Source organism: Phalangium opilio, unplaced genomic scaffold (assembly GCF_054372755.1).
Source record: "Phalangium opilio isolate 3A_F unplaced genomic scaffold, DU_Popi_V2 ptg000022l_1, whole genome shotgun sequence".
Lineage (NCBI taxonomy): Eukaryota > Metazoa > Arthropoda > Arachnida > Opiliones > Phalangiidae > Phalangium > Phalangium opilio.
The window spans coordinates 4,161,499-4,181,746 of record NW_028324154.1 but is presented as its reverse complement, the minus strand read 5'-3'; the positions used below and the strand labels follow the sequence as shown (position 1 = coordinate 4,181,746).

The window sequence follows — 20,248 nt, the reverse complement described above, 5'->3', positions numbered from 1 at the left end:
CTAGGTCTCTATGTAACCTAGCTTTGTACGTGCTGTCAAAACTCGTGGATATTAAAATCCTGAAGATCCTGAAGTTTTTTTGGTCTCTTGACAGCACGTACAAGGCTACGTTACATAGAGACCTTGCTTTGCGCGTGCTGACAACCGATGTTGTAACAGAGTAGGCCTATATACAGAATAAGCTGTCGTAAGAGATAGGGAGTTGCCGATCCTATAGCGTGAAAACAAATTTCCTCACGCGCATTCTTCATCCATGGTATCTCCTCATACAAGAGCGCTCTGGTTTGATGTTTTCTTAGAAACAGGCGATCTCTTCGGTGTAAAATTTTGTATAGGTCTTTTAAATAGTGATAAGAATCTAAGAATACATACCTCGATACATACACTCAGTGAACTTAAAAGAGATTTTTGCAGTGCCCATCTCGGTTTTTCCCTGCTTATTTTACCAGAGAACACTTCATCCGAGCCCGCTTTGTCGCCGAATATAATGTCGAATTTGTGATTTCCGGTTTCGACAAAACTGTTATATTAATCTTAATTAAATTTAAAAGATCCTCTTGACCAAATTTTTTTAGGTGACATATATTTAATTTTTTGAAGGTTACATATATATTTTTTTGGTTAAATGTTAATATTTTGTAGGTTAAATGTTAATATTTTGTAGGTTAAATGTTAATATTTTTTAGGTTAAATGTTAATATTTTTTAGGTTAAATGTTAATATTTTTTAGGTTAAATGTTAATATTTTTTAGGTTAAATGTTAATATTTTTTAGGTTAAATGTTAATATTTTTTAGGTTAAATGTTAATATTTTTTAGGTTAAATGTTAATATTTTTTAGGTTAAATGTTAATATTTTTTAGGTTAAATGTTAATATTTTTTAGGTTAAATGTTAGTATTTTTTAGGTTAAATGTTAATATTTTTTAAGGATTTAAGAATTTTTTTTAGAAAAAAAAGAAAGAAAGAAACATTTTTAGTAAGGACGGCCCCTTCTTCCATAAGGTCTTCGCCATTGACCGAAATAACCTCTCCAATATGGGTCCGGCTGAAATCCACGGCCGCGGCTTCTATTGGGTCCGGCCAACCGTTTCTGTCCCATATGAATCGTCTGTTCAAATAGTTAATTTAAAAATTATATTCCACTAATTGCAAGGAGTTAGTTTTTATTATCCTCCTTTGATCATCCGAAATAATAATGCTTGTCTGACCATTTCGTTCTCCCTTCAAAATGAATTAAACGCGATTATAGATTTCGAGACGAACTTACTTCTTCTGTTCCTTCTATTTTTTTCGATAACTTCAAGGCTTTTTATGGCCTTTTCATGTTCAGCCAATAGCTGCGGACCGAACAGATTAGAGTTTCTTTCCAGGTCGCACTTTCCCATCAATTCTTTGGTCTTTGGAAAGAATACGTATACATTTTCCCGCCGACGCTCTTCGAGCACTTTCATGTGCTCGAAGACGAGACTTTTTGTTGCATCTAATGCTGACTTAATTTCGGCCTATATAACGTCAAAAAAATTACGCAGTTTCAGAAGCTGATCCAAAAGATGTAAAGCCCTACAGATTCGAGTGATATGCTCGGCCATACAGGTTGGTCGAATGCAGGGGGAAACCTGAAGCTCACCATTATGGCTGCCAAACCAAAGTAAGAGCTTGGAGGGTTTAACGCCATATCGGAATTGAGGGAAGTTGGGAACATAGTTGAATGTCATTTGTATAAATATTCCGACTAAAAACGAAGACGTTTCGCTGTCGCACTTTTTATTATTTATTTGAAGGGATAGTTACAGCGGATTCTGAAAGGGACTTGTGCCTCAGAACAAAACACAGACCATGTGCATCGCTTTCATTGACTAAATCGCGACTTTAGCCTGAATTAAATGACTAGAAGAAAATCCACTGCTGAGTAATAGCCCGTTTAAATACTCTTCTTTATTTTAACTCTCAATTACGTGTTCTTCCTCAATCAATATCACGAGCCACTCGGTTTGAAATACCATGACGTCAATAGTGACGGTTTCTACACATCCTCCCTTTAATTCAAGCACTAAGACCCAGAAAATGTCCTCTTAAAGATTCCAAGTATAAGTATGCATTGCAGCCCCTGGTAATAACCATATTGTTTCAAATTTGACTGCCAGCCGAAACGTTTTTTTTATTATTATTATTATTTATGGTCAAAGTGAAGATTGATGTTATTTTAATAGAAAGTTTAAGAAATTGGGCGAAAAGCGTATACATAAACGTTGAGCGCCCTAAACGTAAGATCTTTGAAATACGGCGTGAGAAAAATCATCCGTTCTTTTAAATTTTAATATTTTAATTAATACAAACTTAACGAATTTGAAGTGCGAAAGCAGTGAAACGCCTAGGGAACTACAAGTTTTCGTACAAGTTTCTCGGTCAATACGTACAAAAACGTGTTGTAGCTTTTACAGTAGATAAGACCGATGAAATAATAAACAATGCGTTCGCGTATTTAAGTCGTTTTCTTATGGTGTAATTCATAAACGTCGGACGAAACGCAACGTACAGGTGATTTTTGCGCACGACGCCCTGCCTTTGCCTGTACAAAATAGCGTTGCGTCCAACGTTTATGAATTACACCTTTTAATCTCTCTTAATGCTTAAACTCAGTACGATCACTTCCGCGATTAATCCACAGAAAAAATCCTGTCCTCTATAGGGTCTTTGCGCGTGACGTCAAGTTACCTACCCCCTTTCCTCTCCCCTTGCCGGCTGCCCGCTCTGGCCACGTTAGGACGCCATGTTGACATCCCCTGAAAACCGGTTTTCGCCCCCTATTTCTTCTCCCTTTTTACTCTCGCGGAAACACCCTATAGAGTAGTGTCGGTAGAGAGGGGAGTAGACTGTTTATCCCTCCCTCTAGGCGCGCTTTTGTAAGAGGGGATACTGTACGCGCCTGGTAGGGGGATGACACTGAGCTAAGAGAGTAATGTGAGTTCTACGTATGCAAACGTCATACCCTTCTATCTCTTAGCTAAGTGTCATCCCCCCTACCAGGCGCGTACAGTATCCCCTCTTACAAAAGCGCGCCTAGAGGGAGGGATACACAGTCTACTCCCCCCTCTACCGACACTACTCTATGGTATGACGTTTGCATAGTAGAACTGACATTACTCGTGACGTCACAAATTGTTAAAATTATTTATATAAAAATGATTCCACATGTTTCGTCATGTTTAGTTAATGCATAATATAAAATGCCATATGAAAGAAAGTAGTGACCACCAATATATGCCTGTACGCGTATGGGGTATGCGTATGCTAAATCTCTCTAATTTCTTAAATTATAAAATAAAAATAGTTGTAAATCATTACCATATCTTGTAATTTAGTTGTCTCATTAAGAGTACTTAGTACCCCGCACAGCACCGTCTCCGTCTGGAAATAGATCGCCTCTTTTTGCTTCAATTCTTCCGTACATCTTGTCGACCGTTTAATAAATTCGTCTATTCTGGGCACAAAGGCACATTCCTCGAAATTTACCTGTTTATATAAAATTACAACTGTTAGATTATCCGAATAATCATAGAACCATAAAAAATAGAGTGACATTGAATAATAGCTCCTCGACCTCATGCTTAAATCGGAAAGTGCAGCTATTCTTCAATATAGCGGAAAAGCGAAAGGGAGCTGTAAGGCTGTTTGAGCCCTAGCTCGTCAGGAAAATTTAATTTCAATTATACGGTGCTGTCAGAAGTCTCAGTGTGACGTCACCCATGCTATCAGCCCATTATAGAACTATCTCAGAAGACTTAGTCGTCACCCATGCTATTTGTTCATAGAACCTAAGCCAAATCCAACCACGTGACGTTTTACCTAGGCACTGACGTCACAACTGAGATATCTCTATTAAGATAAAACTTTAACAGTCATAGCCGCCCATTACCAATTTTTGTTTTTGTTGTTTAATGCCAAAAAAAATAATTGGTATTATGGGTCTAAACATCCAAAATTATAGGATATTAATAGGTCCAAAAATGATTAATTTATAAGTTCAAACTTATGGTAGTTTTATAAGTTTCAAATTTTTACTGAAAGTATATGCCTCGGGGTTTTTAACCAACGTATTAAAAATAGAGATATTTATAGGTTAAATTTAGAAATTATAGGTTTGTATAGGACCATCTCGGAATTTTAGGTATTTATTGGTATCTCCCTTAGATAAGACTTAATACTGCCTTTGGTGGTACGGGAGTCAAGACACCATCGGCGTAAGCCCAGTCCTCGAGTATAGATTCGGCCGGAGTTAGATTTTACGTTTCTGGATCAGTTTACCCAAGAAGGTACATCGTTAATCTGAATTTTAGCGTCATCCTGAGGACAGAGATGGGGTGTCCGAAAGTCCGAGCGCTAGAGCGTTCGGGATCCAAGAGATCTAAGCTGGTGTCCATTGTTTGAGCCCAGGCTTTTCTACTGGGACCTCAACGTTTCCGTTAGAACGTCCGACGGCGATTGGTTTAGGTTTTTCACTTCCATCAGAAAGTCCGGCGGTGACTCGTTGGAGATTTAACCAAAAACCCGAATATGCAGCTCTGCGAACTTTGACCAGTTATCTTAGGCCGTCCGACTTTGCAGGTGCAAAGTTTTTTTCGTAACGCGAACTTGACGGTGCTCGTGATGAACAATGGGGTTAACCAAGGGGGGAGGGGTTGTAACCTGTAACCAGGCAAAAGCCAAAAGAGATAGTTTTTATAGATAAAAATAATATAATAGACAAGATTTTACCGTCCCTATCCTTTGCAAGCAATTTTGAAAGGTTTAATTTAAATTTAGTTTTAAATTCGTCAAACCTTTCTAAATAGGAAATTTTTAGGAATTAAAGAAACAACTTGATCCAGATAGAAGTCCTTTCTAGTCTATTTTCAAGTTTGCAACGAACGGGGTTTGCTGTATAAAAACTAAATTCCAATTTTAAGGAATGTATCTGTTCAGCTTTGGTTTCACTTTGAGAGATTAGCAAGTATGAAACTAAGGCGTAGGGATTCTATTCAGAGGTCGAAAGTAGGATTCAAAAATTGTCATGTTTAAAATCTTTTACTTTTTTAAAGGGTTAAGTCATTTAATGTTTTCCTATCGGCCCCTGTAAAGGTGATACCCACAATACACGGGTGTATCATAATTTTAAAAAATTCGTATAATGCTTAATTATTGACCAATTTTGTCGTGCTTGGGCTTATTTTGCACCGCAAATTACGACCTATATGCATATATCGTGAAATGCTAAGAGATAGCTTGAAAGGACAATAACACTGCCAAATATTAAAACCACGATTTTTCATATCAAACTTTTCTATAATAAAATTTTTATACTCGTTTTCACTTTTCAGTCGGAATTGAGGAAAGAAGTGTCCCTGAACTACGACACGAGTGTAGCAGTACAAGTATAGTAAAATTGCGCAACTCAAATAAAATTACATGATTTTTATGACAAATTGATAATTGGAATCCATTCACTTTTTACACTTATTTTCTAAATCCCTCGCCTTTTATAGCCATTTTCAAGTTCCCTAAGAAAGCTACAGACGCTAATCTCTAGTTTGATCCTTTAACCATATTTTCGTGTTTACCCTTTTTGAATTTCCATGTTGATCACTTGGTGTAATGCGGAAATATTTACCTGTATCAGTTTTAAACATCAACATAGTTCAAGGCCGTTTTGATTCTAATTTTTTAAATGTTGGCTATTTTAATCATTAAATTAAAATACAAATTGAATCAAAAATGAGAGAAAGAATTTGTCTTTATTTTAATAAGTTACATGAATATCTACGCAAACCGCTCGTGAAATCAGCTGTACAATGTTTAGCCACATCGTATATACGATGGGCTATAAGTTTACCTGGTGTGTAGAAGAAGAAGAAGATGATGATGATGTTTCGTTCGCTATTTTTAAATAGTATTTCGAAAAATCACTTCTATGTGGCGCTGGCTCCATATTTTTTTCATGTGAACGATTTTTAAATTCATAATATTTATTTTCTTCTCCACAGAGAAAGAGAGAGAGTTTTTGTTTTTAAAAGGAGATCATTTAATGTGTCAGTATGACAATATGATGATGATAATTACAATGTATTACTAAAATATTACAAAATTACAAATCAAAATAACCAATTTAAATTAAGAAATTAAAACTAAGGGGTTGGCTGTTTTTTTTAAAAAATAAACAAAAGAAAAGGGGTAAAATAGTTGCTAGGGGGGAAGGGTACAGGCAATCGAAAAATCCCACGTGAGATTCCATGAATTTTTAGAAATTCAGGATCGTCACTCCCAGAGCGTAGAGCAGAAACTGGCAATGGTGAGACGACGATGCCTGGAAACAAGGCGTTCAACAATATTATTAAAATCCACGGGGTTCAGGGTATTGTGCGGGATGGCGCTATAAAACTCGTAAAAACGCGTTTTAGTAAAAGAAAGGCAAGGTTGCAAAAGTCGTGACTCTTGCCTAAGGGAAGGAACCAGATATCAGCATCATCATGAGCGTGATGTCGCACCTCGTGAACCCACAAAAGAACGCGAGAGGAGACTGTCTCATAATGCGGGCAAGTGAGATACATGTGATCTAATGACCGAACACATGGACAGAACGGGCATGAGGGCGTGGCGTAATCAGTATGGACATGGTGCATACGCGAAGGGAAAGGTAGACTACCATGCATTAGGCGCCATTGAAGGGAGTTCTCCATTCGAGTCGTAAATTTCGAACGGCGTGACTGTTGCCATACACCAAAGATGTTAAAACGAGGTAAGCGTGGCACCAAAGGAAGTGCGGCAAACGGTGTAGGGGGCAATATTATGGTGAACCATAGATTGGTAGATTGTCTTGGTGACTGTGAAATCTACTAGCGGGACAACATTTCGGCTCAAGCGTAGGTCAGGTTTCAAATTAAATACTGGGTCACTAGAGCCCCCAAAAATGAGTCCATGAACAATTCCATACTCATTAAATATATGAGGTAATGATAGAGGGAGAGAGGGAGAGAAAGAGAGAGAGAAATGGGATGGATGTAAAACCGGAATTCTAGAAGCGCGCTTTGGAATTTTTTTGGTTTCATCTTAGCTACAAGGATCGATCGATGGGACTAATAGTTTTACCTGAGTAGTAGTAGTAGTAGTAGTAGTATAATTAGTAATTTAGTAACGGGCGTTAGCGATATTTGATTCTCTTTGCCAAGCAACCATTGAAAAATTATTCCCTCTGACCGGTATATAGGGACTTGGCAATTTGGGCTTAACTCCGCCCCCCGCGCCATTATGGTATATTTTTTGAAAAGAATGAAAGCTATATATATTTTTAGCACTAGTGGAAGGTAGCCTGACGTTGCATGACGTAGTACTGCCAAGTCCCAATTAGGGGATATTTCACTAGAAGTATATTTATTGTAGTAGGGATAGCGAGAGTACGTAAACGATGTGGCTTAATTATGGGCTAGACCATCTTCTTTATACTTGTGGTTTCCTACTGATACTCGATACGCAAATAAAAGATGCAAATAAAAGATAATATTTTGATAATAGCCTAGTGCAATTTAGAAATATAAGTGTAAAATATAGCGACATAAAACACTAATAATTTCCCAATAACCACAAAACGGATAAACCAATTAAACGTGTTTAAAAAAATTGATTTGCACCTCTCTCAATGACGTGAAATTACAAGAATAATAATAATAAAGCTTTATTTCTTGGATATTCCCGTTCAGGCTAAAGTGTGGTTTACGGGGGAGTCCAGTGTTAACTTCCAAAAGGTTTTCCATATATAATCAACATCAATTTATGAGCTAAGTTTCGTTTTAAATTACAGTTTTCTTATTGAATATTTAAAAAATATTGTAGCCTTGTTTTTAACTTAATTGGACCCTTTTGTAAATAAGCGAAACTTCCTTAAAAGGATATCACGAATAAATCTTTTTACTATAATTATTTAACATGACTTAATTTAGTGTAATTTAATAGTGTATGATTTAGAAAAGTATTTTTGCATGTTATCATGCACTAAGTAAAATCCTGTTCAATTATTATTATTTTACTTAATAGAAGAGCTATCTACATAACTTGGAAATATCTACGAATGATTTTAAAAGTTCAAATTCAACAGATTTATTGGTCTTTATAGAACCCGGTTTCGCCTTATCTGAGGCTCATCAGTACTGGGCAGGATTATCTTGCTACAAGTGCTTATGGTTCACTCACTTTTTGGTTAGCACTTAAAAATGGACACAATGAGCGCGAGTGTGCTAACTCAGGTGATATGTCCATAGTATAAACTATTAAACAAACCTAGAAAAAGTAGAGCTTCTATCCGTGAGAAGCTCTGCTTATACTAAAAGGCAATAGGTGTAAATTAAAAGCAGGAATCAACACCACCCCTTGGCGTTATTATTACTTCTTTTATTCCATCCCTATTGCCTCTAGTTCAGTGAACCTAACATAGTGACTCTGAGCAAGAATATCCACCAGCAGACCGGTTTCACTATACCAGATCTAGAAACTCATTTTTTTTCTGCTTTATATATATATATATATTAAATTTTTTTGGTCTGATTCTTTGAATTTTTTGTATTTTGTAGCTAAGTAACTTACTTTATTTGTGTTTTGCGCGGAGATTCTGACAGCCCTAAATCCAAAGGGCCTCCTGTGGCTACCAATTATCGTATAATTTCATATGAAATTAAAAAAGAACACAAACGGTGAATATTACAACGTATTACACAGTGGAAGCAGTTTTTCGGCACTTATGGCAAACATAGTATGTTTGGTAACTTTCAAATTTTACACCTTCGCAAGTGTAATGGTACCACCCATGGCAAACAGTGCAATGTACCTGCCTATCTTTTCTTGTTTTTTTTACAGTTTTTTGTGCCTTTGTTACAAATTGTGTAGTTTACCCTTGTATTTTCAAACCAGCCGCTAAGTTTAGTTTCGGTTCCTTTAAGTTTTGGATGAATCTTAATTTCGTATAATATTTTAGTTTCATTGAATGAAAACTCTGGCATTTTGAGGTGTTTTCGAAATTTCATTCCATCTTTGTAAATATGCTTGTTGTTATGACTTTTAGAAAGAGCATACAACCATTTTCTACCGTCACAACTTCCAACTTGAACAGCGTCTGATTTTTGAGCAGTGAGAATGGCATAAAGGTAAAAGCGAGCATATAAGCCGCAATCAAAGTTATTTGGTTGCAAAGCGCAATCATTACTTTTGAAAAAACGCCATTTCCTAGGATAGAAGTTGATCTTAGCTACACTGTGAGCCATCCATGAAATTGCTAGCAGAGCTCTATAATGAGATGTAGCAAATTCAAAAGATTCTCTTTTAGGATCCAAAACATAAATGCACTTTTCCTTGAAATGGATAACACCCAAAAAACAATGTACTCTTTCTACTCATGGTTGATCGACCATGGTGACGACAATCATATCTTTATTTGCAGCTTCATGCAAGTGCAAAAACGCCATAACGCGCTGTAGTAAATCATTGTTTTTGTTCGAGTTGAACATTACTAGGCCTTTGTATGCATTTTCATACATATGAGTTGGCAATGGTAAAACAAAATTTTCCATGTTGGGCTCGTAGGTTTGTTTTGTCGATTATACTAACACTTCTGCAGCTTTGTTTAAAAGGTGCGTGCAAATGAACTTTCCGTTTTGAAGAGTTGCATGATTTGGATCTTTTTCAAAAAGAGTTTCATCAATTGTGTCAAAACGGAAATGTCTCTAATTTGTAGTTCCATTTCCTAAGGATGCCTTCAATGATTTCATCGTTTATACTCCTAAATCCACAACCCAAGGTCGAGGTGTCATGCTGCGAAGTACTTTCACTTTGCACTATTTTCATAACAGACTCCACTATTTTATCGTTTCCATTAGGCAGTCCAATTTTGGAGGGTGATTTGTTGCCCTGTTGTGAAACTTTGATGTCCCGAATGGATTGAAAACACACTTGTGTTTCATTTTTTTCATTTGACTTATAAATATCGTCAAATTCGCGTATTTCAGAAGAAATTTCAGCGTAATTGAACTTGTTAGGTATATTTTCTGAAACCGATTTTGTAAAATGGGCATAGGTATGGTCTTGGTTAGGCAAATGAGGACTCTGGGCATTATCGAAAAACCAACCCTTCATTTGGTTTTGGGTGTCTTTACTTGAAATTTTAACTACCGCCTTATTAATCTTGTTTTCAATAGCCTTAATAATTTCTGGTTTAAAGCAATTCCCGTCTGCCATATTTTCATCTTTGTCTTTTTCGGATGACCCGTTCAAAATGCTATACAACCATTTTCGACCATCTTCACTTTGAATGGTTTTTGCCTCTTCTCCCTTAAGAAAATAGTACAATGCCAATTGAGTATATTATCCGCAGTCATAATGATTTGTTTGCTTAAGGCAATCCTGAGAAATAATAAAGTGCCAATCTGTCAAGCAAACACTTGGATCACAACTATACCCCAGGCTATACGATCCAATCAACATCAATGTTTGGAAAGGCTTTAACAATTCATTAATGGATGTATTCATCGAATCTAAAATATGAATTTCTTTTTGTTCCAAAAATATTAATCCCAACATCCAATGATCGTCTCGACTGGGATTTCTGGGAATCAAAACGGCTAAAACGGATTTTTTACAAGCTTCTCCTCCAATGAGAAATTGAAGAAGGTACTGTAGACTAAGCGTATCATTTCTGTAAAAAGCCCTAATATAATGATCGCTGCTAACGGCTAGTACGAGATCTTTCATATCCAATCTGTTGACAGTGTTGACATACAATCATTTAAAACGTAGTTTGATATATATTCACCAGGTAACAAAGTCTCGTATTTCGGAATTTTACAAATTTCTGGCAAATTAATTTTTCTTGTAGACGATTTTGTCTATGTCCCAAAAGCCCCCTTTTTTTGATGAAACGAAATCAAATTCATCTATCAAATTTCCATTGCATTTGTCAATCCGAGTAACAATAAATTCCTCACTGTTTCGTAAAGAAGAGTTGTTTGAACTTACGTGTTTAACACCAGAGATGTCACATCCCGAATGAGAGTAATCATCTTTCGTCTGATTTAATTCATCAAAATGAAGCTTGCGGCTTGACGCTTTCATTGAAGATTTCGAATCTGATATTTCGCTTGGAGAGAATGACAAATCTTTCTCCGCTTCTTCAATACAGGGAGTTGACAAAATTTTTGTAAACGAGGCATTCAAGTCCATTTTAATGGACTGGGTGGAGTCAGCAAACAATTGAGATATGCATGTTGCCTTTCTTCTTTTTGATTTGCTTAGATCACTAAGCTGAAAGATTCTATTTTGTTTTAAAATTGTTTCCGAATTTCTTTCTGAAAACATGTGCGCTGCTAAAATGTGAAAACACATTTTTTTCTTTCTGGACGTGCAACTGCATGGCTGTTCAACATCATTTAGATTCACAAAATTAATTCTTTCCAGTTCGTAAGGGTCTCTAACATAATAGACGTCAGAACTTGGGCAGATCCTTCTCACAGCACAATTTTCCCAGTGTTTTCAGAGAAGCTGGTACTCTGGGTCTCTTAAGTGCCTTAGGTTTATCAGAGGGATACGCTCCCATGACTACACACTTGATAATATCTTCATCTGAACTAAACTTAATGGGAAAGAAACTGAGTATTTTCTTTGGATTAATTTTATCTTTAACCAAATAAGGCCCATCTTTCCTAACATAAGCGATATTAAACTCTTGAATTGCCTTCAGCTGTTTGAAGAGAAAAATTAGAACAATTTGGTCATAATGGAGATTTTTAATTTTGATCTCATGCAATAAATTGTCATTAAATCTTTCTGACGTTTTATAATAAGGCATTTCGTCTTTAAATGCATCATAGGCCTTAAATTGAGCTGCGATAGCGTGATTTCTCAATGCATTGTCAATAACAGAATGAGGAAACTCAGGAATGTTAACCCAGCTCTCTACCTCAAATTGAGCACGCAATTCATCAAATTTTTCAATTGATTCGCAATTAATGAGATCGTTCAATTGTTGTTTGCAAACCTGCAACATTAAAATTTTCAACATCAATTAGAGAACGAGTTACACCATCGAGGATTTGGGCCGGGGAATATAGCAACCAATTTTCGCCATTGGCAATTTCTGTGAAATGTTTGTCAGTGTAATCGCCCACTACAGCTACACTTCCAAAACATTTTTCCATTTGCAAATGTTTACGAACATACTCTTGCCAGAAAAATCTGATAGTTTCTGGAAACTTATTTTCATGTAGCAAATAGTATACATCAAAAAAAAGGATCATTTTCAAGTTCAGTGTTTCGCATAGAAACAACAGTAATGTACATTCCACTGCCCAGATTAATTTTTTCCACTGCTATAAACTGTTTCGCAGAAAATTTGTTACTGAAATTTTTAAGCACACGCTTTCCCAAATCTATAGCTTGTTGAAGACCAAATATTACCTGGAGCTCTTTTTCTATTTGTACTTTTTTAATATCATTGTTAAATCCACTATTTCTCAAAGCCAATACTGCATATAGTGAATCTCTACAAAATCTGGACTTACTAATGACGTTTTCTTGTTGTTCCCCAATAATTTCTACATCACATTTTGTTGCCTCTCCATGGCCAATTGATTTCTCTGCTACATCTTCAACTAATTCCTCCTGTGGAATGTCTTTGGTATTTCATCTCTTATGTCAGAGATACTTTGTTCTACTTCTTCAGTGCTAGCCTTTCTTTTTTCCTTTAGAGGAATAGCTTTCAAAATTTTGGAATTACCATGAGGAATTTTAACACTCAACTTTTCATTGCCTTTGTAATGAACAAGATAAGGTTGGCTGCCAACACATGTATTCAATGTGAAAACATCTCTTTGGAATTCATTTGAATATGCGCTTTTGGCAGTTTTTACATAGAAATACCTCTTTCTAATGAGAAGCTTGTCTTTTTTACAGGATTTACTGCTCTTATTTCTCCATCCAATTCCATCATCTTTCAAAATTGTTTTATCACTTCTGTTTTCTCTGTTACAAATGACAAAAACATCACCACCTTTTATGCCTTTAGAGGGTAGCTTGTCAAGCATTTTCCCTTTAAATGTTCCATCTTTTACTTTTGTTAAAATTTCATAGGCATAATTTAGGTCAATACTAGTTGTGACACCTGTGTCAAATGTGAAACGTTCGACATTTCCTGATTTAATATTTGTTGCCATATCAGTATCAGTCTAAACCAAATTCTGGTTTACAATCTCATAAACTTTTTCGACTTAAAAAATGTCACAAAAGTAGTGAATTTATCATGTGACTATTCTTGCTCAAGCGGCATTTAAATTATAAATTATTTGGATTATATCATGTGATTACTCTTGCTCAAGTGGCATTTAAATAGCAAGTGGCCTTTAAATTTAAATTATTTCGCAAAAGTAGCGATCATATCATGTTATTGTTTTTGCTCAAGTGGCATTTAGGTTAATCAAATATGAATATCAAGTATTTCGCAAAAGTAGCGATCATATCATGTTATTGTTTTTGCTCAAGTGGCATTTAGATTAATCAAATATGAATATCAAGTATTTCGCAAAAGTAGCGATTTAACCTTTTTTATCCTGACTCTTCCTGACCCAAGGTTTACTCTGTTCTCTGTTGGTCAAGACGTAAGCCTTGGTTCAACAACTTCTTTGAAACGTACCAAGAATTTCGCCAACGTAATAAAAACTATCAGTTAGGTCAATAATTAATGGTAGAAAAGTAATAAATTTTTCACAACTTTAACAAAACAATGATTAAGAGTACACTATAGAAAGTTCACAACTTCGCAAATCGCATACCACACAGTGACAAGAGTCACAAGACAAGAAGTAGTAAAATTACCAGATCTAGGTAGTAGGTAGGTACCGCCGTGAAGCTGGCCGTAACATCACGTGACCCCACGTACATAGGGTTAGTGTGTTCGCGGTATATTTAAATGTTTCAAACTCATGCTTACGCTTTCATCGGTTAAAAGGACAGTACCATATCATTAAATTTTCTACATCTTTGTAAAGAAGAATCGATTCGTAAAGATTGCATGCCAAAAAAGCCTTTATTATTAATTTTTTGAACATTTTTTCCAATAAAATACAAAAATGAAAGCCTTTGATCTATAATGCATGACCTACGTTTACCGAAATATCTATAATACAATATTTGACTTAAATTATCTTTGGCGACATCCCAAAGAATCGACACAGTTATGCTTTAGCAGGGATAGATTTATTTTTTTAAGTAGCAATGGAGAACAGAGTAATCTGGGCGCCCGTCCAAGTCCCGGACCACCTACCCCGGGAAGGGGGCGGGGGTATGAAAGAAGAGGCGGGTCATAGCGACAGAGTTATTTTATTTATTTTATACAATACAATATCCCACAGAGCCAGCTGAGTGTTTTAAGCATGAGCAGCGATAATAATATGCGTTTCCTATGAGAGATGACAGAATATATATATATATATATATATACATTTTTTTAGAGAAAGCAATTAAGTAAAAATAAACTGGAATGGAGGGGCCTGCTATATGACGAAACAAACGATCTAGTTTCTAGCTAACGTGTAGACTTAAAATACTCGGATAATTACTTATTGGTAATAATAACGAGATCGGGGGGGGGATAAAGAGTTACAGTCATCGATGACCGCAGTAGTAAAATGAGTTCCACGATATGTAGTTAGAGCCCTAGGCTTAAAAAATTTATGAGAGTGACCACGGGTACGAGTGGTTGAATTACGGGTAAAATAGTCGGAGAAGGCGGAGGCAAGGTGACCATGAATAAATTCATGAACGAGGCAGAGATCATTAATTTTGAGGCGGGTGGGGACAGGGTCAAGGTGTAGTAATGAGAGCCTAAGCGTGGCTGGGCGATTACAGATTTGATTGCGGAGCTTCCAGTACGCATTTTGAGCCAATTGTAATGTGTGAAGGTCGGTGGAGAGGTGGGGTGACCAAATTGGGGAGCAAAAGTCGAATATAGGGAGAACAAGGGAAGAATAGAGCGTTTGTATTAGGGGTAAGGAGCCGAAATGAATGTTACGTCGTATCATGCCTTACCGAAAATACCACCTCTAAAAAACGTCTTAGGTTGGGATGAAGACGTTTTTTAGAGGCTTTTTTCGGTAAGGGATGCCCGTGATGCTCCGCACCCGTTTAGCTACCTTTGAGCAGTGGGCTGACATTTTAAGCAGGGTGTCTATAAGGACTCCCAGATCACGTTCGCAGGTGTACATAGATAGGGCCTCATTATTAATCGTATAATCAAATAGTGGATTTTTACGGCCAAGGTGGAGAACCTTGCATTTCGCAATGTTAAATGTTAGCCCGTCAACCCTACCCCAATGGACAACCTCGTCGAGGTCGCGTTGGAGGGCTGCGCTGTCAGCTGAATTATGGATGAGATGGTAGAGTTTGGCATCGTCAGCAAATAGGACTAAGGAAGAGCTTGCAACAACTGAAGGCATAGAGTTTATGAGCACATTGAAAAGTAATGGTCCTAAAATGGAGCCCTGTGGGACCCTTTTTCAATGCACTGCCAATCAGTCGTGATTCCGTGCTTGCGGCCAGTGAGGTATTGGGAAAGCCAGTTGAGAGCACCGCCCACGACACCAGCATCGTAGAGGGCCGATAGGAGGGCGCTATGGGGAATAGAATAGAAAGATTTACTGAAATCCAAAAAAAATGATGTATTTTTCGCCATACCCGTCAGCAACGTCATAAAAACGTTGTTTATGTGAGCCAATAATATAATTTAAACTTTTCCCAACGTGTTGGAGGGAGGGACTCTTTACTGGGCTATGAGTCGGACTGAAGTAAATACTAACCGTTCTCCATTCCTACTTCAAAATTAAATCTATCCCTGCTTTAGTAGATTCGTTACGATATCGCACATTCGCACGTTCTAGCCTTCATCTAATAGAAGCTAACACCTACGACGTTTTTTATTTACCACTCTGAAAGCAATCAGAGAGCAATTTGAGTTTTTTACGTGGTACAATCTCGATTGCATAAACGATTATAAATAGATCCCGGTTTCACCTTATTTGAGGCTCATCAGTACTGGGCAGGACAATCTTGCTAACAGAGCTGGGAGAGTTATACTAGAAACTTGAAGTAGAATGTAAATTTCTCTACTCCAAGGCATAACCCAACCTTAGAAGAAAGAAGTAGAGCTTCATAAAGAAAGTTTTCTCTGTAAAACTCTAATTCTACTTAGCTCATTCAAATTCATATACAAACCAATAGGTAATAGATTTACTTAACAGGAAGTAAACAGGTGCATCTGCGGTGTTTATTATTCCCATTCTTATAGCTCTATTACCTGAGGGTCAGTTGACTGAATCGAATATAGGTAGCAAGAATACCCACCAGTAGACCGGTTTCACTTGATTTAGAAACAGGATTTTTTTTTAAACTTATTTTGGGTTTTTATAGAAATTATAGTACAATCTTTAGTTATAGAATACATAAAACATTTTTCAAGACCTATTCAGAATTTCTGAATACGAAATTGTGAAAGCATTTAAAAAATGTCTTTTTTTCCTAACTAGGAAGTATATTTATCTATCTTATGAAACAGGAAATGAATCAGTAGCTATCAAAAATTACTTTTTAAATATTGTGAAACGCAAGAGTTTCAAGTGGCAAAGCGTCGTATCTAGACTTTTCAAAGCTAACAAGAAAATAATTTCTATCACTGAAACAACTTCGCGACTTTTAAAAACATAGTCTTAGTGTTTCTATTTAATCAGTTGATGTATATATTTATCATTTAAAATTAACCAGCGTTGTTCTAATTTAAAATGTACATGATCTACTGTTTCATTTATTCACTTATTTAAAGTACTGAAAAATTATTTCATTACGTGTTGAATAATGGCTGTGTATAATCTTCAAAGGTGTTAAAAAAATTAAATTAAATAATTATACCCGAACAGACCCATCTCTTTTAACTCTTCGTATGAACGAGTGCCTTCTTCATATTTTTTTACCAAATGGTAAATCCACTTACGGCCTTGCAAACTATCCAAATTCATCTTCCAGTCTTTTCGGTCCTTATTTTTCAAAATATTAAACGCATTTGAAACTGCGTAAATGCCGCAATCAAAACTGTTGGACTGTTTAGGGATTGTTTCAGTGACATATTCCAATTCAAAATTTTCTTCCCGTATTTGGTTGTTGAAATGTTAATTCGCCAACTCAATAATTTTCGCCTTGTGATTGTTTAGCACTTCTAGCGACGTTCTCAAAGAATCAAAAACTGTAATCTTACCATTTTTACGGATAACACCAAGAAGCCAATGATCCGACGAGCCCACATCTCGTGGAATAACCATGATTAAATCACGGTCATTTTGGCCCATAAAAGCACGGTGACATCTTTGGAAAAAACGATGCACCTGCAATTTGCTTTCACCTTCGTCTTCAATAAACATGAATTGGTAAACACCAACAGAAACAACCAAAAAAACCGCGTCCATTTCCAAAACTATCAGGAGAGCATTAATAGCTTCGTCCAAAAGGAAAAAAACTATTTGCTTTCCAGGCCTTAGAGTACTATATTTCAACAACGTGTTCATTTCGGTATACGGACTAAATACCCCGAAGACAAAGACCCCCGGTCATAATCCCCCCATTTTTAAAAACGTACAAAATCCCCCTCTCTCAAGACAAAATCCCCCGGTCATTTTCCCCCCATCCAAGTTAAGAGTACAAAATCCCCCCACTCTGTAGACAAAATCCCCCTACTCTCTAGTCAAAATCCCCCTACGCTCTAGACAAAATTCCCCGGTCATAATCCCCGGTTAGGTTAGGTTAGGTTAGGTTTGGTTAGGTTAGGTTAGGTTGGGTTAGGTTAGGTTAGGTTAGGTTAGGTTTGGTTAGGTTAGGTTAGGTTAGGTTGGGTTGGGTTGGGTTAGGTTGGGTTAGGTTGGGTTAGGTTGGGTTAGGTTGGGTTGGGTTAGGTTAGGTTAGGTTAGGTTAGGTTGGGTTGGGTTGGGTTCGGTTCGTAATATTTTGGAAATATTGTAATGGTACGCCTTTTCCAAAATATTATTTTTTACATTTATTTTCTTCCGAAGAACACAGTTTGGGGGGAATTTGTCCTGGGGCTGGGGGTATTTTGTCTTCGGCATCCATTCGGGGGGAAATTGTCCGGGGGATTTTGTCTCCTACCTGAGGGGATTATGTCCTTTTCTTCTCAAATGGGGGGGATTATGTCCGGGGGATTATGTCCTACATTCGTTAATTTCCTTCTCGCAAGATCTGTCACATTCGAAATGGTCAAAATCAAATTCTGTTCTTAAACAACCAACAAGATCAGTAGTTTTTTGTATTCCAGACCTTACATATTCAATGGTAGGGTCGAAAGGGGCATCGCTTTTGCTTTGTTTCCTTGGAACATTTTCCAACCTAGTTCTACGTTCTTTTCCACTCTTTACACCTGAAATTTCTTGAATTTCTGATGAAGAAATTTAATTTCAGATGGGCTTAGTAAAAATAATATCCATTTTCGTAAGGCTATGCTGTCAAACTTAGCATCTTTTCCTGTAAGTATCTTATTAATCGATAGGTATGCATACAAAACACAGTACAACCCAAAATCAAATGAATTTGTAGTTTTTGGAAAGCCATTATACAATTGCTTCTCTCATTTTGGACGTCGCAAATTAAATGCTACTTTTGAAATAGCACCAAGTGTTTCAAATTCTTCTTGCAAGTTATTAAGATCAAGGACCTCTCGGGCAGGATCCAAAATCGTTATTGTCTTGCTTTGTTTAAACGCTACACCAAGCATGAAATGATTTTCTAATTCGTAAGATGGAATTGAAAAGATTGCCAAAATCTTTTGGGATTTTGAGGTCTCATCTAAATAGTCGATAGGTACAGCTGTGGACAAAAGGTTGCCTTGTGAAAGAAAGTAATTAGCAGTACCGACAAATAATGTGTCAGACCTATTTCCAAGCAGTAAAATCTTTTTAAAGGCGCTCTCCAAAACTGGTATCTCGATGGGTGTTTCTGGCCTTAGCCATTCAAAACTCTTACCCTTAATCATTTCTTCATACCTCAGATCATCACGGCAAAAATATTTGGGGCCCCAATCTGGTTCTTCATTTTCATCACTCTTTTGAAAGACCCGTTTATGGCCCTTACTTCTAACAGGTTCAACAACCTTATTTTTCATATGGGTTTCAACTTTGTTTTCTGACGAGCCTAAGCCTGCGGATAAAGGAATTGTGTTTTTCCGTGTCTTAATAGTTAAACTTTTCATTTCACCCTCTACTTTACAATTTAAATTCATTTCTTTGGATTTAGTAAACGAGGAATTTTTGATGGAATTCAAAATGTTCAGATCTTTGGTTTTGCAGGCTTCCACGTTTCCAGCAAATATGTGATCATCAATCCCAGAGTGTAATATATCATCATTCGAACATTGACGAGGCAAAGACTCAATTTGACTTCTGACGTATATCGAGTCAGGGGCGTCCAAAACAGTGTAATCTACGAGGTTGGGAAAATTTCCTTTAAGACATCTTTTACCTGTAGTAGATACCTTGTAACTATCGAACAGCGAATAACTGGATTTTTCGCAATAGGAGCAGCTTTCTCAAAAACCATTTTGACCGCTAAGAGGTGGGAGCATTGTCCTTTTGCGTATTTGCAAGACCACTCTCTCCGCGCATCTGTAGCGTTTACAAGGTAAGCTCGGCTTTCATGAAAATGATTTCTAACTTTAAATACATGTAAATGAGGGCAAAACTCAATTATTCCATTTATGACACTCATTTCAGCCAACATTTTAAATAATAATCTGCGTTCTGCCTTTTTTAGCAACAGAGGAGGGTCATCTTCGAAACCAGAATATAGGTATAGTCCAATTGGACCGAAACCGCTTTTTGGTTTTTTATGGAAATTATATTTAATTTTCCAGCCCAATGGCGGGTTTCTGCTGAATGGGAATTTATTTGAAAGAATTAGTTAATTAAATGTCTGTGAGGATTTCGAATCACCGCAGCAGCATGGTAGAATATCAGGCTTTTAATTCAGAGGCTCGGGTTCAAACCCAGAGAAGGAAATTGTAAGTTAAGTTAGGTTAGGTCAGGTTCGGTTAGGTTATTATCCTATTAATTAGCTGCGACCTTTTCCAAAACATTCACCTACTAATTAGCTGCTACCTTTTCCAAAATTTTCTCCTAATAATTGGCTGCAACC

The 20,248-nt window shown here is 36.7% G+C and overlaps 2 long non-coding RNA genes across 2 annotated transcripts in view; both read right to left on the bottom strand.

Moving 5' to 3' along the window:
- Window positions 1–915: 915 nt before the first annotated feature.
- On the bottom strand, window positions 916–3,657 carry LOC149695176 (uncharacterized). The gene is made up of 4 exons (XR_016382501.1): window positions 3,603–3,657; window positions 3,347–3,514; window positions 1,269–1,503; window positions 916–1,109 (listed from the first exon to the last, which is right to left on the bottom strand). It is a non-coding gene; the product is annotated as an uncharacterized LOC149695176 (long non-coding RNA).
- Window positions 3,658–12,172: 8,515 nt separating this feature from the next.
- Window positions 12,173–20,248, bottom strand: part of LOC149695175 (uncharacterized) — a 47,361-nt gene continuing 39,285 nt past the window's right edge. The window contains exon 3 of the long non-coding RNA XR_016382503.1: window positions 12,173–12,388. This is a non-coding gene — a long non-coding RNA (uncharacterized LOC149695175). The remainder of the gene's footprint in view (window positions 12,389–20,248) is intronic.